Source organism: Perissodus microlepis, chromosome 6 (genome assembly GCF_051167445.1).
Source record: "Perissodus microlepis isolate ML-2025 ecotype Zambia chromosome 6, ASM5116744v1, whole genome shotgun sequence".
NCBI lineage: Eukaryota > Metazoa > Chordata > Actinopteri > Cichliformes > Cichlidae > Perissodus > Perissodus microlepis.
Window position 1 is genome coordinate 41,425,629 of NC_140466.1, and position 13,310 is coordinate 41,438,938.

At 41.9% G+C, this 13,310-nt stretch overlaps 1 long non-coding RNA gene across 1 annotated transcript in view; it reads right to left on the reverse strand.

Moving 5' to 3' along the window:
* The window catches only part of LOC146386275 (uncharacterized), a 43,124-nt gene extending 30,782 nt beyond the window's left edge, over positions 1–12,342 (reverse strand). The window contains exons 1-2 of the long non-coding RNA XR_014800568.1: positions 12,215–12,342; positions 12,002–12,136 (exon numbers count right to left, since the gene is read on the reverse strand). This is a non-coding gene — a long non-coding RNA (uncharacterized LOC146386275). The remainder of the gene's footprint in view (positions 1–12,001; positions 12,137–12,214) is intronic.
* Between the last annotated feature and the right edge of the window lie 968 nt (positions 12,343–13,310).

The window sequence follows — 13,310 nt, forward strand, 5'->3', positions numbered from 1 at the left end:
TGGACAAATTATTAAACCCCCCAAAATATGACTATCCAGAGTTGGGACCAGGAAGCAGAGTTGCAGTCTTACACGCCTCTCTGCAGCTTCTCTCCTCCTGCTACCCCCCAAAAACCCATCTCCATAGAGACTGTGTCAGCTCCCAAAAAGACAAAAAACAAACTAAAAACCAGCAACAAACAACTTAAACATAAACAATTACAAAGAAAGAACAGTACAGTATCCACATCTGAACCAAAGAGTAAAACAGTGAAATGTGGATTATTAAATATTAGGTCTCTCTCCTCCAAGTCTCTGTTAGTACATGACTTAATAATTGATCAACAAATTGATTTACTCTGCCTTACAGAAACCTGGTTGCAGCAGGATGATTATGTTAGTTTAAATGAATCAACACCCCCGAGTCATTCTAACTACCAGAAACCTCGAAGCACAGGCCGAGGGGGCGGTGTGGCAGCAATTTTTCACACCAGCCTATTAATTAATGAAAGACCAAGACAGACTTTTAATTCATTTGAAAGCCTGTTGCTTAACATTGTCCACCCCAGCTGTGAAACTCAGAAACCAGTCTTACTTGTTATCATCTATCGTCCACCTGGGCCTTACACAGAGTTTCTGTCTGATTTCTCAGACTTTATATCTAATTTAGTTCTGAGCTCAAATAAAATAATTATTGTGGGTGATTTTAACATCCATGTAGATGCTAAAAATGACAGCCTCAACATGGCATTTAGTCTGTTATTAGACTCAATTGGCTTCTCTCAAAATGTAAAAGAACCCACCCACCACTTTAATCACACTCTAGATCTTGTTTTAACATATGCATAGAAACTGAACATTTAACAGTGTTTCCTGAAAACCCTCTCCTGTCTGATCATTTCCTGATAACATTTACATTTACAATAATTGATTACACAGCGGTGGAGAGTAGATTTTATCAAAGTAGATGTCTTTCTGAAAGCGCTGTAACTAAGTTTAAGAATATAATCCACCCACTGTTATCATCTTCAATGCCCTGTACCAACACAGAGCAGAGCAGCTATCTGAACGCTACCCCCAACAGAGGTCGATTATCTTGTTAATAATTTCACCTCCTCACTACGTACGACTCTGGATACTGTAGCTCCAGTGAAAACTAAGGTCTCTAATCAGAAGTACCTGACTCCGTGGTATAATTCTCAAACACGTACCCTAAAGCAGATGACTCGTAATCTGGAGAGGAAATGGCGTGTCACAAATTTAGAGGATCATCATTTAGCCTGGTGAAATAGTTTGCTGCTTTATAAGAAAGCCCTCCGCAAAGCCAGAACATCTTACTATTCATCACTGATTGAAGAAAATAAGAACAACCCCAGGTTTCTCTTCAGCTCTGTAGCCAGGCTGACAAACAGTCAGAGCTCTGTTGAGCCAACCATCCCTTTAACGTTAACTAGTAATGACTTCATGAACTTCTTCACAAATAAAATTTTTATCATTAGAGAAAAAATTACCAATAATCATCCCACAGATGTAATATTATCTACAGCTACTCTTAGTACCATTGATGTTAAGTTAGACTCTTTTTCTCCAATTGATCTTTCTGAGTTAACTTCAATAATTACTTCCTCCAAACCATCAACGTGTCTTTTAGACCCCATTCCTACAAAACTGCTCAAAGAAGTCCTGCCATTAATTAATTCTTCGATCTTAAATATGATCAACCTATCTCTAATAATCGGCTATGTACCACAGGCCTTCAAGCTGGCTGTAGTTAAACCTTTACTCAAAAAGCATCTCTAGACCCAGCAGTCTTAGCTAATTATAGGCCAATCTCCAACCTTCCTTTCATATCAAACATCCTTGAAAGAGTAGTTGTCAAACAGCTAACAGATCATCTGCAGAGGAATGGTTTATTTGAAGAGTTTCAGTCAGGTTTCAGAGCTCATCACAGCACAGAAACAGCTTTAGTGAAGGTTACAAATGATCTTCTTATGGCCTCTGACAGTGGACTCATCTCTGTGCTTGTCCTGCTAGACCTCAGTGCAGCGTTCGATACTGTCGACCATAATATCCTATTAGAGCGATTAGAACATGCTGTAGGTATTACAGGTACTGTGCTGCAGTGGTTTGTATCATATCTATCTAATAGACTCCAATTTGTGCATGTAAATGGAGAGTCCTCTTCACACACTGAGGTTAATTATGGAGTTCCACAGGGTTCAGTGCTAGGACCAATTCTGTTTACATTATACATGCTTCCCTTAGGCAGCATCATTAGAAGACATAGCATACATTTTCACTGCTATGCAGATGACACCCAGCTCTATCTGTCCATGAAGCCAGATAACACACACCAATTAGTTAAACTGCAGGAATGTGTTAAAGACATAAAGACCTGGATGGCCGCTAACTTTCTGCTTCTTAATTCAGATAAAACTGAGGTTATTGTACTCGGCCCTGAAAATCTTAGAAATATGGTATCTAACCAGATTCATACTCTGGATGGCATTACCTTGGCCTCCAGTAACGCTGTGAGGAACCTTAGAGTCATTTTTGACCAGGACATGTCCTTCAACGCACATATTAAACAAATATGTAAGACTGCTTTCTTCCATTTGCGCAACATCTCTAAAATTAGAAATATCCTGTCTCAGAGTGACGCTGAAAAACTAGTTCATGCATTTATTACTTCCAGGCTGGACGACTGTAATTCATTATTATTAGGATGTCCAAAAAACTCACTGAAAAGCCTTCAGCTAATCCAAAATGCTGCAGCAAGAGTCCTGACAGGGACTAGAAGGAGAGAGCATATTTCTCCTGTTTTGGCTTCCCTTCATTGGCTTCCTGTTAAGTCCAGAATTGAATTCAAAATCCTGCTCCTCACATACAAGGTCTTAAATAATCAGGCCCCATCTTATCTTAATGACCTTGTAGTACCATATCACCCTATTAGAGCACTTCGCTCTCGCTCTGCAGGCCTACTTGTTGTTCCTAGAGTATTTAAAAGTAGAATGGGAGGCAGAGCCTTCAGTTTTCAGGCCCCTCTTCTGTGGAACCAGCTTCCAGTTTGGATTCGGGAGACAGAAACTATCTCTACTTTTAAGATTAGGCTTAAAACTTTCCTTTTTGCTAAAGCATATAGTTAGGGCTGGACCAGGTGACCCTGAATCCTCCCTTAGTTATGCTGCAATAGACGTAGGCTGCCGGGGGATTCCCATGATGCATTGAGTTTTTCCTTTCCAGTCACCTTTCTCACTCACTATGTATTAATAGACCTCTCTGCATTGAATCATATCTGTTATTAACCTCTGTCTCTCTTCCACAGCATGTCTTTTATCCTGTCTTCCTTCTCTCACCCCAACCGGTCGCAGCAGATGGCCGCCCCTCCCTGAGCCTGGTTCTGCCGGAGGTTTCTTCCTGTTAAAAGGGAGTTTTTCCTTCCCACTGTCGCCAAAGTGCTTGCTCATAGGGGGTCATATGATTGTTGGGTTTTTCTCTGTATCTATGAAGCGCCTTGAGGCGACTTTTGTTGTGATTTGGCGCTATATAAATAAAATTGAATTGAATTGAATTGAAGCCTTGCTTGGTATATGAGCAGTTATACTGATGTGTTGGCATGGCAAACACCACATAAATAATCCCAATAGATTCAGCTTCTGCACCAACACCATGGAAAACTGTGGAATAAAGAGGGAAATTAATAAACAGTACAGGTTCCACATGAACATCATAGACAAAGCCTGAGAAACCAAAGTAACTGGTGCTAGAACTTAAGTAGTGGTCTAACCACCCAGCACATGTGGACTAAGGAGAGTTTCTTGGTGGATAACAAAGTACATGATGTCAGAGGAGATGCCAGTTTGGAAGCTTTGGATGCTGTGTTCCCACGAGATGCTTAAATTTCAATGCAGTAGACACGATGGATGGGGTAGGCTGATGACAGCAAGACGCTCAGAGATAGCAGCCTGATAAACGTACACCGCACAGCCTCAGGAGGGAGTGGGACAGAAACATAGATGTCACAGATATCTTTATTGAGGATGTTTGAGGGGTTTGTAAGTATCTGAGACTGCTCTTTGTGGATAACATTTGTGATGATGACTGTGTTAAAGGATTTCCCCTCTATGCCACGAACAATGGAACCTAAGAAACAGGTAAATTTGGTTGGACATCCCCAATAATGGAGTCAGCTGTTGCCAGAGCTGTGGACTGATATGCAGTGTTAGCCGCTGGACACAGAGCTGGTCATGCTGGAAGCAGACCACCTCTATGACTCTGATGATTCAAATTCAGAAGTTCCAATCAGCAGATAAGGGTTGGGACCACATGCTCCCAGTTCAGCTGAATCAAACCAGGACTGGTGTTGTGTCTACTTGGGTTACAGAGCAGGGGGACCAAGTTAACCACAGGCTCTGTATCAGATGTAACCAGGTCCTGCTCCAGGTTCCCCAGCACATCAAGGTATGACAATGGGAAGAAACAGATCTGTCTTGGGTTTCCCTCCAAGGCTACATCACTGCTCCTCATCACAGGTGGCCTATGCTGTCCACAGCACCATCTCTGTAGTTGGAGTAAACTAGGGAAGCATGGAACTGTCAGGATTACAGGAAGCTTCTGCTGCCATTTAGTTCAATAGTGTCACATCCTTATTGATCTGAACCCTTATGGATTCAAGCATTGCTGTTTTTGGTTCTGCTGGAGGTACCCGCATCAGTCTGGAGGAGACTGTTTGAAATATCTTAAAGCAGGGTTTGTTTAAGCAGAGCAGCTGCTAGCAAAACACAAACTGTCTGTGCTATCGGGTGGGCGGCCAACCCTTAAAACCCACAGAACAGAGAAATGGTAAAACAAAGTCTGACCAAAGCTGACAATAAAATAGTGCCAGGTAGGGTATTAAGGGAATTTAAAAACTAAAAGAAAATGCAAAAACTCAAATAAAGGGTGGCTGTAGCTCAGGAGGTAGAGCAGGTCATCTACTGACTGGAAAGTTAGTGGTTTGATCCCAGTCTGCATGCCAAATATCTTTGGGCAAGATACCCAAGGCTAGGAAGCACTGAAAAGCATAGAAGACAGTGATTGTGTGAATGTGGCGTGTTGTGCGCTTTGAGAGAAGAAAAGTACTATAAAAGAATCAGTCCACTGACCAATAAACTAAATAATGGCAAATAAGGCAATGACCAAAAGACTGAGGCCAAGGGAGACAACAGAGAACATGTCAGGGCTTCTGTTGCATAACTTAGTATGTCAGAGGGCCCGGTGGGACCAGTGTCCGGCAGCCTCGCCTCTGTCACTGCGCCCCAGGGTGGCTGTGGCTACAATGTAGCTGCCATCACCAGTGTGTGAATGTGTGTGAATGGGTGGATGACTGGATGTGTAAAGCGCTTTGGGGTCCTTAGGGACTAGTAAAGCTCTATACAAATACAGGCCATTTACCATTTACCATCTATGGAGCTCATGAGCGGTTCGGCTGAAGTCTACGCCCATCCTTGATCTTAAGACCATTCAACTTGGAGGTATTTAATGTGTACCATGTAATATTCAGAGTGTACAGATGCTATTTCAAGAATCAGATGTCAAACCAGCACTGCATGAAAGAACTAAAAATATTAGATGGAATTTGAAAATATCAATCGTCTCAGAGCTTATAGTGTCTAAGTGTTTTTAGTCAAAGTTTCTATGAAAGACATTAATGTAGCAGCAAACTCCATAAGAAGATGTTGGAGTTACAGCGTTTCCATCCAGAGAACAGCGTCACACTCGGTGTGTGTGGTTAGAGTTCAGTGATGAGCAGTAATCAGTCTCAGATCATCTCGTTCTGCACCGTGAGCTAGTCTAACATCAGCTCCAGCAGCTCTCTCATTAGCTCTGCTGAGAAATGATTTACAGTCACACCTGTTGGACCAAAGTAACAAGTCACTTACTTGGTTAAAGAAATGTGTTGTTTGCATACAGATTTCCAGTAATAACACAACATTAGCTGGGACAACAGCTATAGTTCTGATGGAGCGTCGATGGAAACAGAGAGATTAAGAATGAATCGCCATCTGTCTTCTGTTTGCGTTTTTGGTTCAGAGAACGAAACGGCTGTTATCTTGACTGTTGACCTCTGACCTGGTCTGTAAGCTGGACGCTGTTCAGTTCCTTTCCACAGAGCAAAAACATTATGGCAGCTGCGTCTTGATTCTGAACCCCTACTGAGGGAAAACAGGTCTCCACCAAGCAGCATGGAGCTGGTCCAAGTGCTTGGATCCATTTGGCTGGAGAGCTAAAATGAGGCTTTGCTGCTTTAACAGTGAATGTGAGGATAGAGGTTTGAGCTCAATGTATGTTTCTTAAAACAAACAAATGATCAGAGACACTGAAATCCTGCTTTGTTTGCATCCATGTTTGCATCTTCTTGATGGTTTTTCACAGAAAGACAAATTACTCAAACATAAAAATAATTATTCTGCAGAAAAACATTCCACAGCAGTGTTATATGGATGAACATTATCTAGGGTACAACTCATTTCACTCTATCTAGTCTACAGCACTATATCACCAAATGCACTCACTCATCTGCCTTCAAATGTATGCGTACCTCAGAGACATCCTATTCTTAATCCATGTGGTGTAACAGCTTCAACTCTTCTGGGAAGGGTTTCCACGAGCTGTGTGTTTATGGGAATTTCTGTCCATTCCTCCAGAAGCACATTTGTGTCCTCGTGCACAGTCATGTTGGAACAGGAAGGATGCATCCCCAAACTGTTCCCACATGTTGGGAGCTTGAACTTGTCCCAAATATCTTGGTATGCTGAAGCATTAACAGTTTTTTCTATTGGAACTAAGGGACTGAGCCCAGCCCCTGAAAACAACCGCACACCGTCCCCCCTCCACACTTCCACATTGCAATCTCACGAGTACCGTTCTCCTGGCAACCAACAAAACCCAGACTCATTAATTGAACAGCCAGACAGAGAAGTGTGATTCATCCCTCCAGAGAGCATGCCTGCACTGGTTCAGTGCTGGCTGGACTCTGGAGCAGTGATCTAAATCTGAAGGCCACATGAAGTTTGCAGGTGTAGAGTGATTGCCTCTGCAGAAAGTAGATGACCTCTGTGCACTATGGACCCCAGCATCTGCTATTTCAGGCACGGTTTAATGGCATTCCTGGTTTTCCCAGTCAAATTCAAACACAGTGGACATACTGACCCTGCAGCTGTTCACCTTCACCAACTGTGTTCATTAGCATCTGCACTGAATGTGTGTTTTCACACAGACGTCTGCCTTTCAAATGATTTATCATTATTATTAGTTAATTAGTTTAATTAGTTCTAATTTCACATTCCCTTCTTTCTCGTACTTGCCCATTAAGGATGCAGATTTTTGTTCCTTCATCATGAAGTATGCAGCTCTTCCATCACTTCAGAGAAGCAGACAGTAACTAAGCATGCTCACTCTCCTCTCGTCTCTTACAGACCAAGTGACCCTGAGCACACCACATCCGGATTTGAAAAAATAAACCCACAGTCTCTCACATGCACACACAGGGGTGTCCCGAGGGTTCATCAGGCATCCAGCCAGTCTTTGAAGTCTGGAGTCACACTGCATCTGAACAAACACAAAGCTCCAATCAGCTCCATCATTATCTGTAACTTTTCTACAAATGTAGAACTGCTGTTGCGCGGCCCAGGTCCTTACAGTGCGCTGAGGTGAAACAGGGTCTCGTTATGTTTTACTTTTAGGAATTTACACGTTCAGTTTTTCAACATTTTTGTGAATTACCACATATTTGAATGGATGCAATGTGATGCTAGTTATTTTTATTAGTGATATAAGTCATGTTGGATGCGTGCTCCATGGGGTCAAAGCTCCAAAACTTCATGTGGACATATGCAAAATTGCTTGCTGGCAGACAAAAACCTGGGTGTCCTCCCACTCCACAGTGCCTTGTTTGCAGTGTTATCAATGCGTTCCCTTCAAACTAATGTCTACTGTTTGTGGCTCTGTGCTATCTGATTCTGCTCGCTATAATTCATTGATCAACAGCAGATCACTTCATCCCAGTCTGATTTGGTAAAGATTTCATGCTGGATGCCTTTCCTGATGCAGCTCCTCCCATCTCTCCGGGCTTGGGACCAGCATTAGGACTACGCTCATTTGTGGCCACCTGTGGCTGGGTCTGTGGAAAGTCTTTGGCATCTTCTCTACGCAGGTGACTGCCCACTTCTGAGTGATGTGGCTGAGGTGTGTTATGGAGCAAAGTGAGTGTATAGTGTGTGCTTGATATGGAATATAAGGCCAACCTGCGTGACCAGTACAGCATTTGTTCTCAGCCAGTAACAGAGACGTAAAACTGAGTATGCTACACTTTCATACAAAATGAAACACAATGAGCTATGAATCAAACATATTGTTAGAGTGGTCACTGCTGGTTCTGCAACCCACCTCCATAACCACTCATGCTATTTCTCACTGAATGAGTCATGTCTGCTGTCACTGTTACCTGTTCCTGCACCTTGGCTGTTTGGCTTATTAAGGACATAATGGTTCATCAAAGGGATTTTGGTGAGAAAGGAAGTGCTGCTGCCTGTTTTTAGTCTGCAGATTAAACAGCTTTATTCTCCAGCTGGCTCGATTCTCTGAGGTTTTACGGATTAAATGGATTAAACATCTTTAGAGTAAACAGAAGGAAATGAAAAAAAAAAAAAACCCACACCAAATCATGCTGCATTTGTCCTGTGGAGCATCAAACAGGTTTGTATTTGGGTAGAGAGGCTGATGAGACGCAAAGCTGTGCTCCAGGAAGCAGAACTTTCAGCTGTGTTTGCATCAGACTTTCATCAGGTGTTTTGAAGTATTTCACAAATGACAAACAGCCTGACACACGTGAAAGCCAACAGCCCACAGGGACATTCATCACATGCTCAGAGGACCAATCAGCGCTCTGCTCTAAATAATAATAATGATAATAAAAATAAATGGTAAATGGCCTGTATTTGTATAGCGCTTTACTTAGTCCCTAAGGACCCCAAAGCACACTACATTCAGTCATCCACACATTCACATACACATTCACACACTGGTGATGGCAAAACTACGTTGTAGCCACAGCTGCCCTGGGGCGCACTGACAGAGGCGACACTTAACCAATCAGAAAGTGGCATCTCCAGACTTTCATCTCACGTCTGTCATGTGTTCAGATGCTCAGTTTTAAGCATTGCTACAAATATCACTAAACACTGTTTCGGTCTGAAACTTTGTTTTCTATCCTACCAGCTGCTGTTGCAGTGAACAGACTTTATATCCAAGTTAAGTGTACACTATCAACGTCCATGTGTGATGATAACTAAACACTCAGCACTGCTCAGCTCAGCAAATAATGTCTGAAAGAAAATCATAAACACATTAAAAAATGTGTATGTGATGCATTGCTGCATAATCATGAAAACCCTTTGACAATAAGTTAAATGCTAATCTTTCTTTGTTGTTTGGGCAGTTAGCAGTATTACAGCATGTAATGCAGACGTACCCGTCTGGTGCAGGGCAGACTGTGCTGTCTGCTGTCACTGAGTCAATAAAGTTGAATGTAAGCCGATGATGCTCCTTACTGTCACTGTGCAGACTACACTGCCAAGTTTAAAACAGAGTAAAAAGCCAAAAAAGAAATTATGAAATATTTATGTGTATTATTTTGGCATGTAAGGCAATCACCATGTCACTGCTACAGAAACCACACAGGCACACTGTAGGTGACTCGCTGCAAGCAAAAATAATCAGAAATCATTAAATTATTATCATTAAATAGGACTGCAAGAGCTGCACAATTATGGCTAAAATAATCATCACTATTATTATTTGTCAGTGCTTAGATCAGGATTATTTGTCATGATTATTTTTATTTTATCCTGAAGTTTGTGGTGTGTTTTCATTCAGCTGAATAAGTGCGTATGATTTCCTCTAACGTCACATAAATTCAAAGCATGCAACATGATAACTTCAAGTTCAGATTTCATTTTTTGGCTTTTTGTGACTGAGACTTTGTAAATATTTATGTTCAAAATAATATTTAGGGAATCACACTTTAACTGGGCTTTTCCCAGTATGTCATCATTTCAGATTTCTTTTTCTTTTCTGTTTTTGGACAAAAGCTTCATTTTTGGGGGTAACAAGTCTTTCAATCTAGATGGAGGGCTGAAAAACAAAGAGGTATCAATACTTCACACTGCATTCATTGCAAACTAGTGAAACCCTTGCTTCTCTCTGTCCTTGTATTTCACATGTTGATTTCATCCCACTGCTCAATTTCATTCTCAGTCCAAAAGGAAGTTGGATGCAGCTGATTCATTTACACTAAGAGTGTCTGTAATCCATCAGCTCCCATCTGCTGACAGCAGACGATTTCTCCTTTGACATACCAAGCTCATCTTTAATAACCCAGCGCTGTGGTCTTTGCTTTGGTGTCAGGTTCCACTTTGTTATTTGGCTACACTCAGAAAAATAAAGGTGCCAGTTGGAACCAAAAGTGGTTCTTTAGACTGATGCCATAGAAGAACCTTTTTTGGTGCCACAAAGAACCTTTCAAACAATGGTTCTTTGAAGAACCTTTAAAGGTGCCCCAAAGAACCATTTAAAGGTTTTTCAAAGAACCTTGTTTTTTTTTTTAAAATATACCAAAAGACAAAAAGGCATTTTAACCCTCAGCACAACATCACTACTAACACATGTCACATATTAGTAGGGATGGGTATCGTTTAGGTTTTATCCGATACCGGTGCCAAACCGGTACTTTTGAAACGGTGCCGGTGCTTAAACGGTGCTCAAACCGGTGCTTAAAGAATGGAGAACACAAAATTGGTCCAAAAACCTCTCATGTTCAGCTGTTTTTTTGTAAAAAGATAACAATGTTAGCCTTTTCTGCAGCTATAGGGGATTTATGGCATCACTCTTGGCTGGAAGCAGTGCTTAATCAATGGAAAAAACACAAACTTTGTCTAAAAACCTCTCATGTTTAACTGTTTTCCACTTTTTCTTTGGTCATTTTAGCCTTTTTGGCCAGGGTGAAGGGAGCATCTGCCATCAAACAAGAAGACAGCCACATGTAGCTATGATGATGTTTGCTAGTTCACCTTACATGCATTAATGTAATAACGTGGTTAGCCTACTCAACGTAAATTACACACGAACAACATTAAGCTACTCACGCAGAGAAGAACGGCTGCTGCTGCCATCATCATCCGTCATCATTTCTGCTACACTGGCAGGGCTAGGGGCCAGGACTCTCCTCTTCGGGTTTTTGGGGGATGTTGCTAACTCCGGATCCGATAACAGGCACCACACCCGCAGTAGATGTGCTCGGTGTGAGGTCTCGCAGCAAGCTATCAAATACGGCGCATTTCTCGGCTCTTAAAAAAAACGCTATGCGTCGCCAGGTGTTTCATCGGATTTGAGGTGTTACCTCCTTTGACAGTATCACAGTATCAGCTTAAAGCACTTGTTGCAGGCTGCTGAGTTTGCATCTTTTGCTGTGAAGTACAGCCAGATTTTGACCGCTTCGCCCTGGGCGTTTTTAATCTGTAGCTCTGCTCTAAAAGAACGTACGTACCTGGGCCCGCCTACTACGCTTGCAAAGGTAAAATGATTGGCTAGAATCCAAAGTGTGTGACATCTCAGGAAAAAAAAAGCACTGAAATAAAGCACCGAAATGTGCGCTGCTTTTCGGTCTGGTTACTACCGTTTATGACAGAACCGGTGCCATCATGGCACCGGATACCGGTACCCATCCCTACATATTAGTCATTTAAACAGTAACAATTAAATATTTTTACTATACTATAATTAAATAAAAACCTTAGAAATAGCAATAGCTTCATAACAGACCATTAAATCAACACATTGTCATCAGCAGATGTTTGCATGTTCAGTAAAAATACTGAACTTAAGCCTTACGGTAAGTTTCATGTCCTTTGTTAGTCCAGTTTAGGACAATGTCTCTGACGTATGTATCATATCAGATATATGTCATATCAAAACAAGCCCACACCTGCAGTTGTTTCAGTTTTTCACAGGTGTTTCCTGTCAGCTGGTCAACCTCACTCAGGTGGACATCCATATCAGCCAACCAAACGACAAGCTCCTCCCTTTGTGCTTCAAATCCCTCCCACTCTGAGACAAGGAGCTGAGAGAGAGAAAACAAGGGTCAATTATAAAGAAGATAGAAAAGTGAAACCCTCCTCAGAAGGTCTGACTCGCATACCTGCAGTCAACCTGTGATGGACTCCAGTTTGGCGTTCACGTCACCCCAGCGGCGGCCGCACTCCCTCGCCACTGCCAGCAGCCGAGTTTGCAGGGTGCCCTGGAAGAGCCGAGCTAATATTTGACTCCTCCTGGTCAGGCTCTCCAGCTGGATGAGCCAAGGTCTCCCCTCTCGCCGCCGCCTCTGAACACACAAACACAAATTGCATGTGAAGCAGGAGAAGCAGATTTTTTTTGCTATTCTTTTCTAAATCCAGGCTAGATCACGTGGAGGTATTTGGAAAACTTTTTTGGCCAGCGGACGACTGTTGTCTCACAGAAAGTCAAATCAAATGTATGCGATACACAATTAATTCACAAGAACACATTATAAAAAACAAGTCCAGTTTTTGCCTGATTTTGAGTGAATTCTGCATCAAAACAGGGTAACAAAATTAATAATAATAATAATAATAACTTTATTTATAAAGCGCTTTCAAACAAAGTGCTGTACAACTATTTGAAACTAAAAAGATAAAAAAAAATAAAAGCGATACATAGCAATACAGGTAAAAGACACAATACAAGTTAAAATACAGTAAAAATTTAAAAACTAAAAGCCATAGAATTAAGACATGTAAGATAGGGTGAACAAATGTGTCTTCAGCTTAGTTTTAAAAACCTCCACAGAGCATGCCTGCCGAATATCTTGAGGGAGGTTGTTCCACAGAAACGGGGCACGAAAAGAAAAAGCTCTCCAGTTGTCTTTTTTTCTGGCTCTAGGAACCTTTAGAAGGCCAGAGTCCTGAGATCGGAGAGCACGGGGTGGAACGTAAAGATGTAAAAGGTCGGAGAGATATGAAGGTGCCAATCCATTTAAAGCCTTGTAGGTGAGCAGCAGGACCTTAAAATCTGCTCGAACCTGACAAGGTAGCCAATGCAGAGATCTCAGAACAGGGCTAATGTGCTCAAATTTCCCAGTTCTTGTTAAAATGCGAGCAGCTGCATTTTGCACCATCTGTAGACCTCTGAAAATTTTCTTTGGTAGCCCAGAAAGAAGAGCATTACAATAATCAATGCTTGAGGACACAAATGCATGGACAAGAACCTCTGCAGTG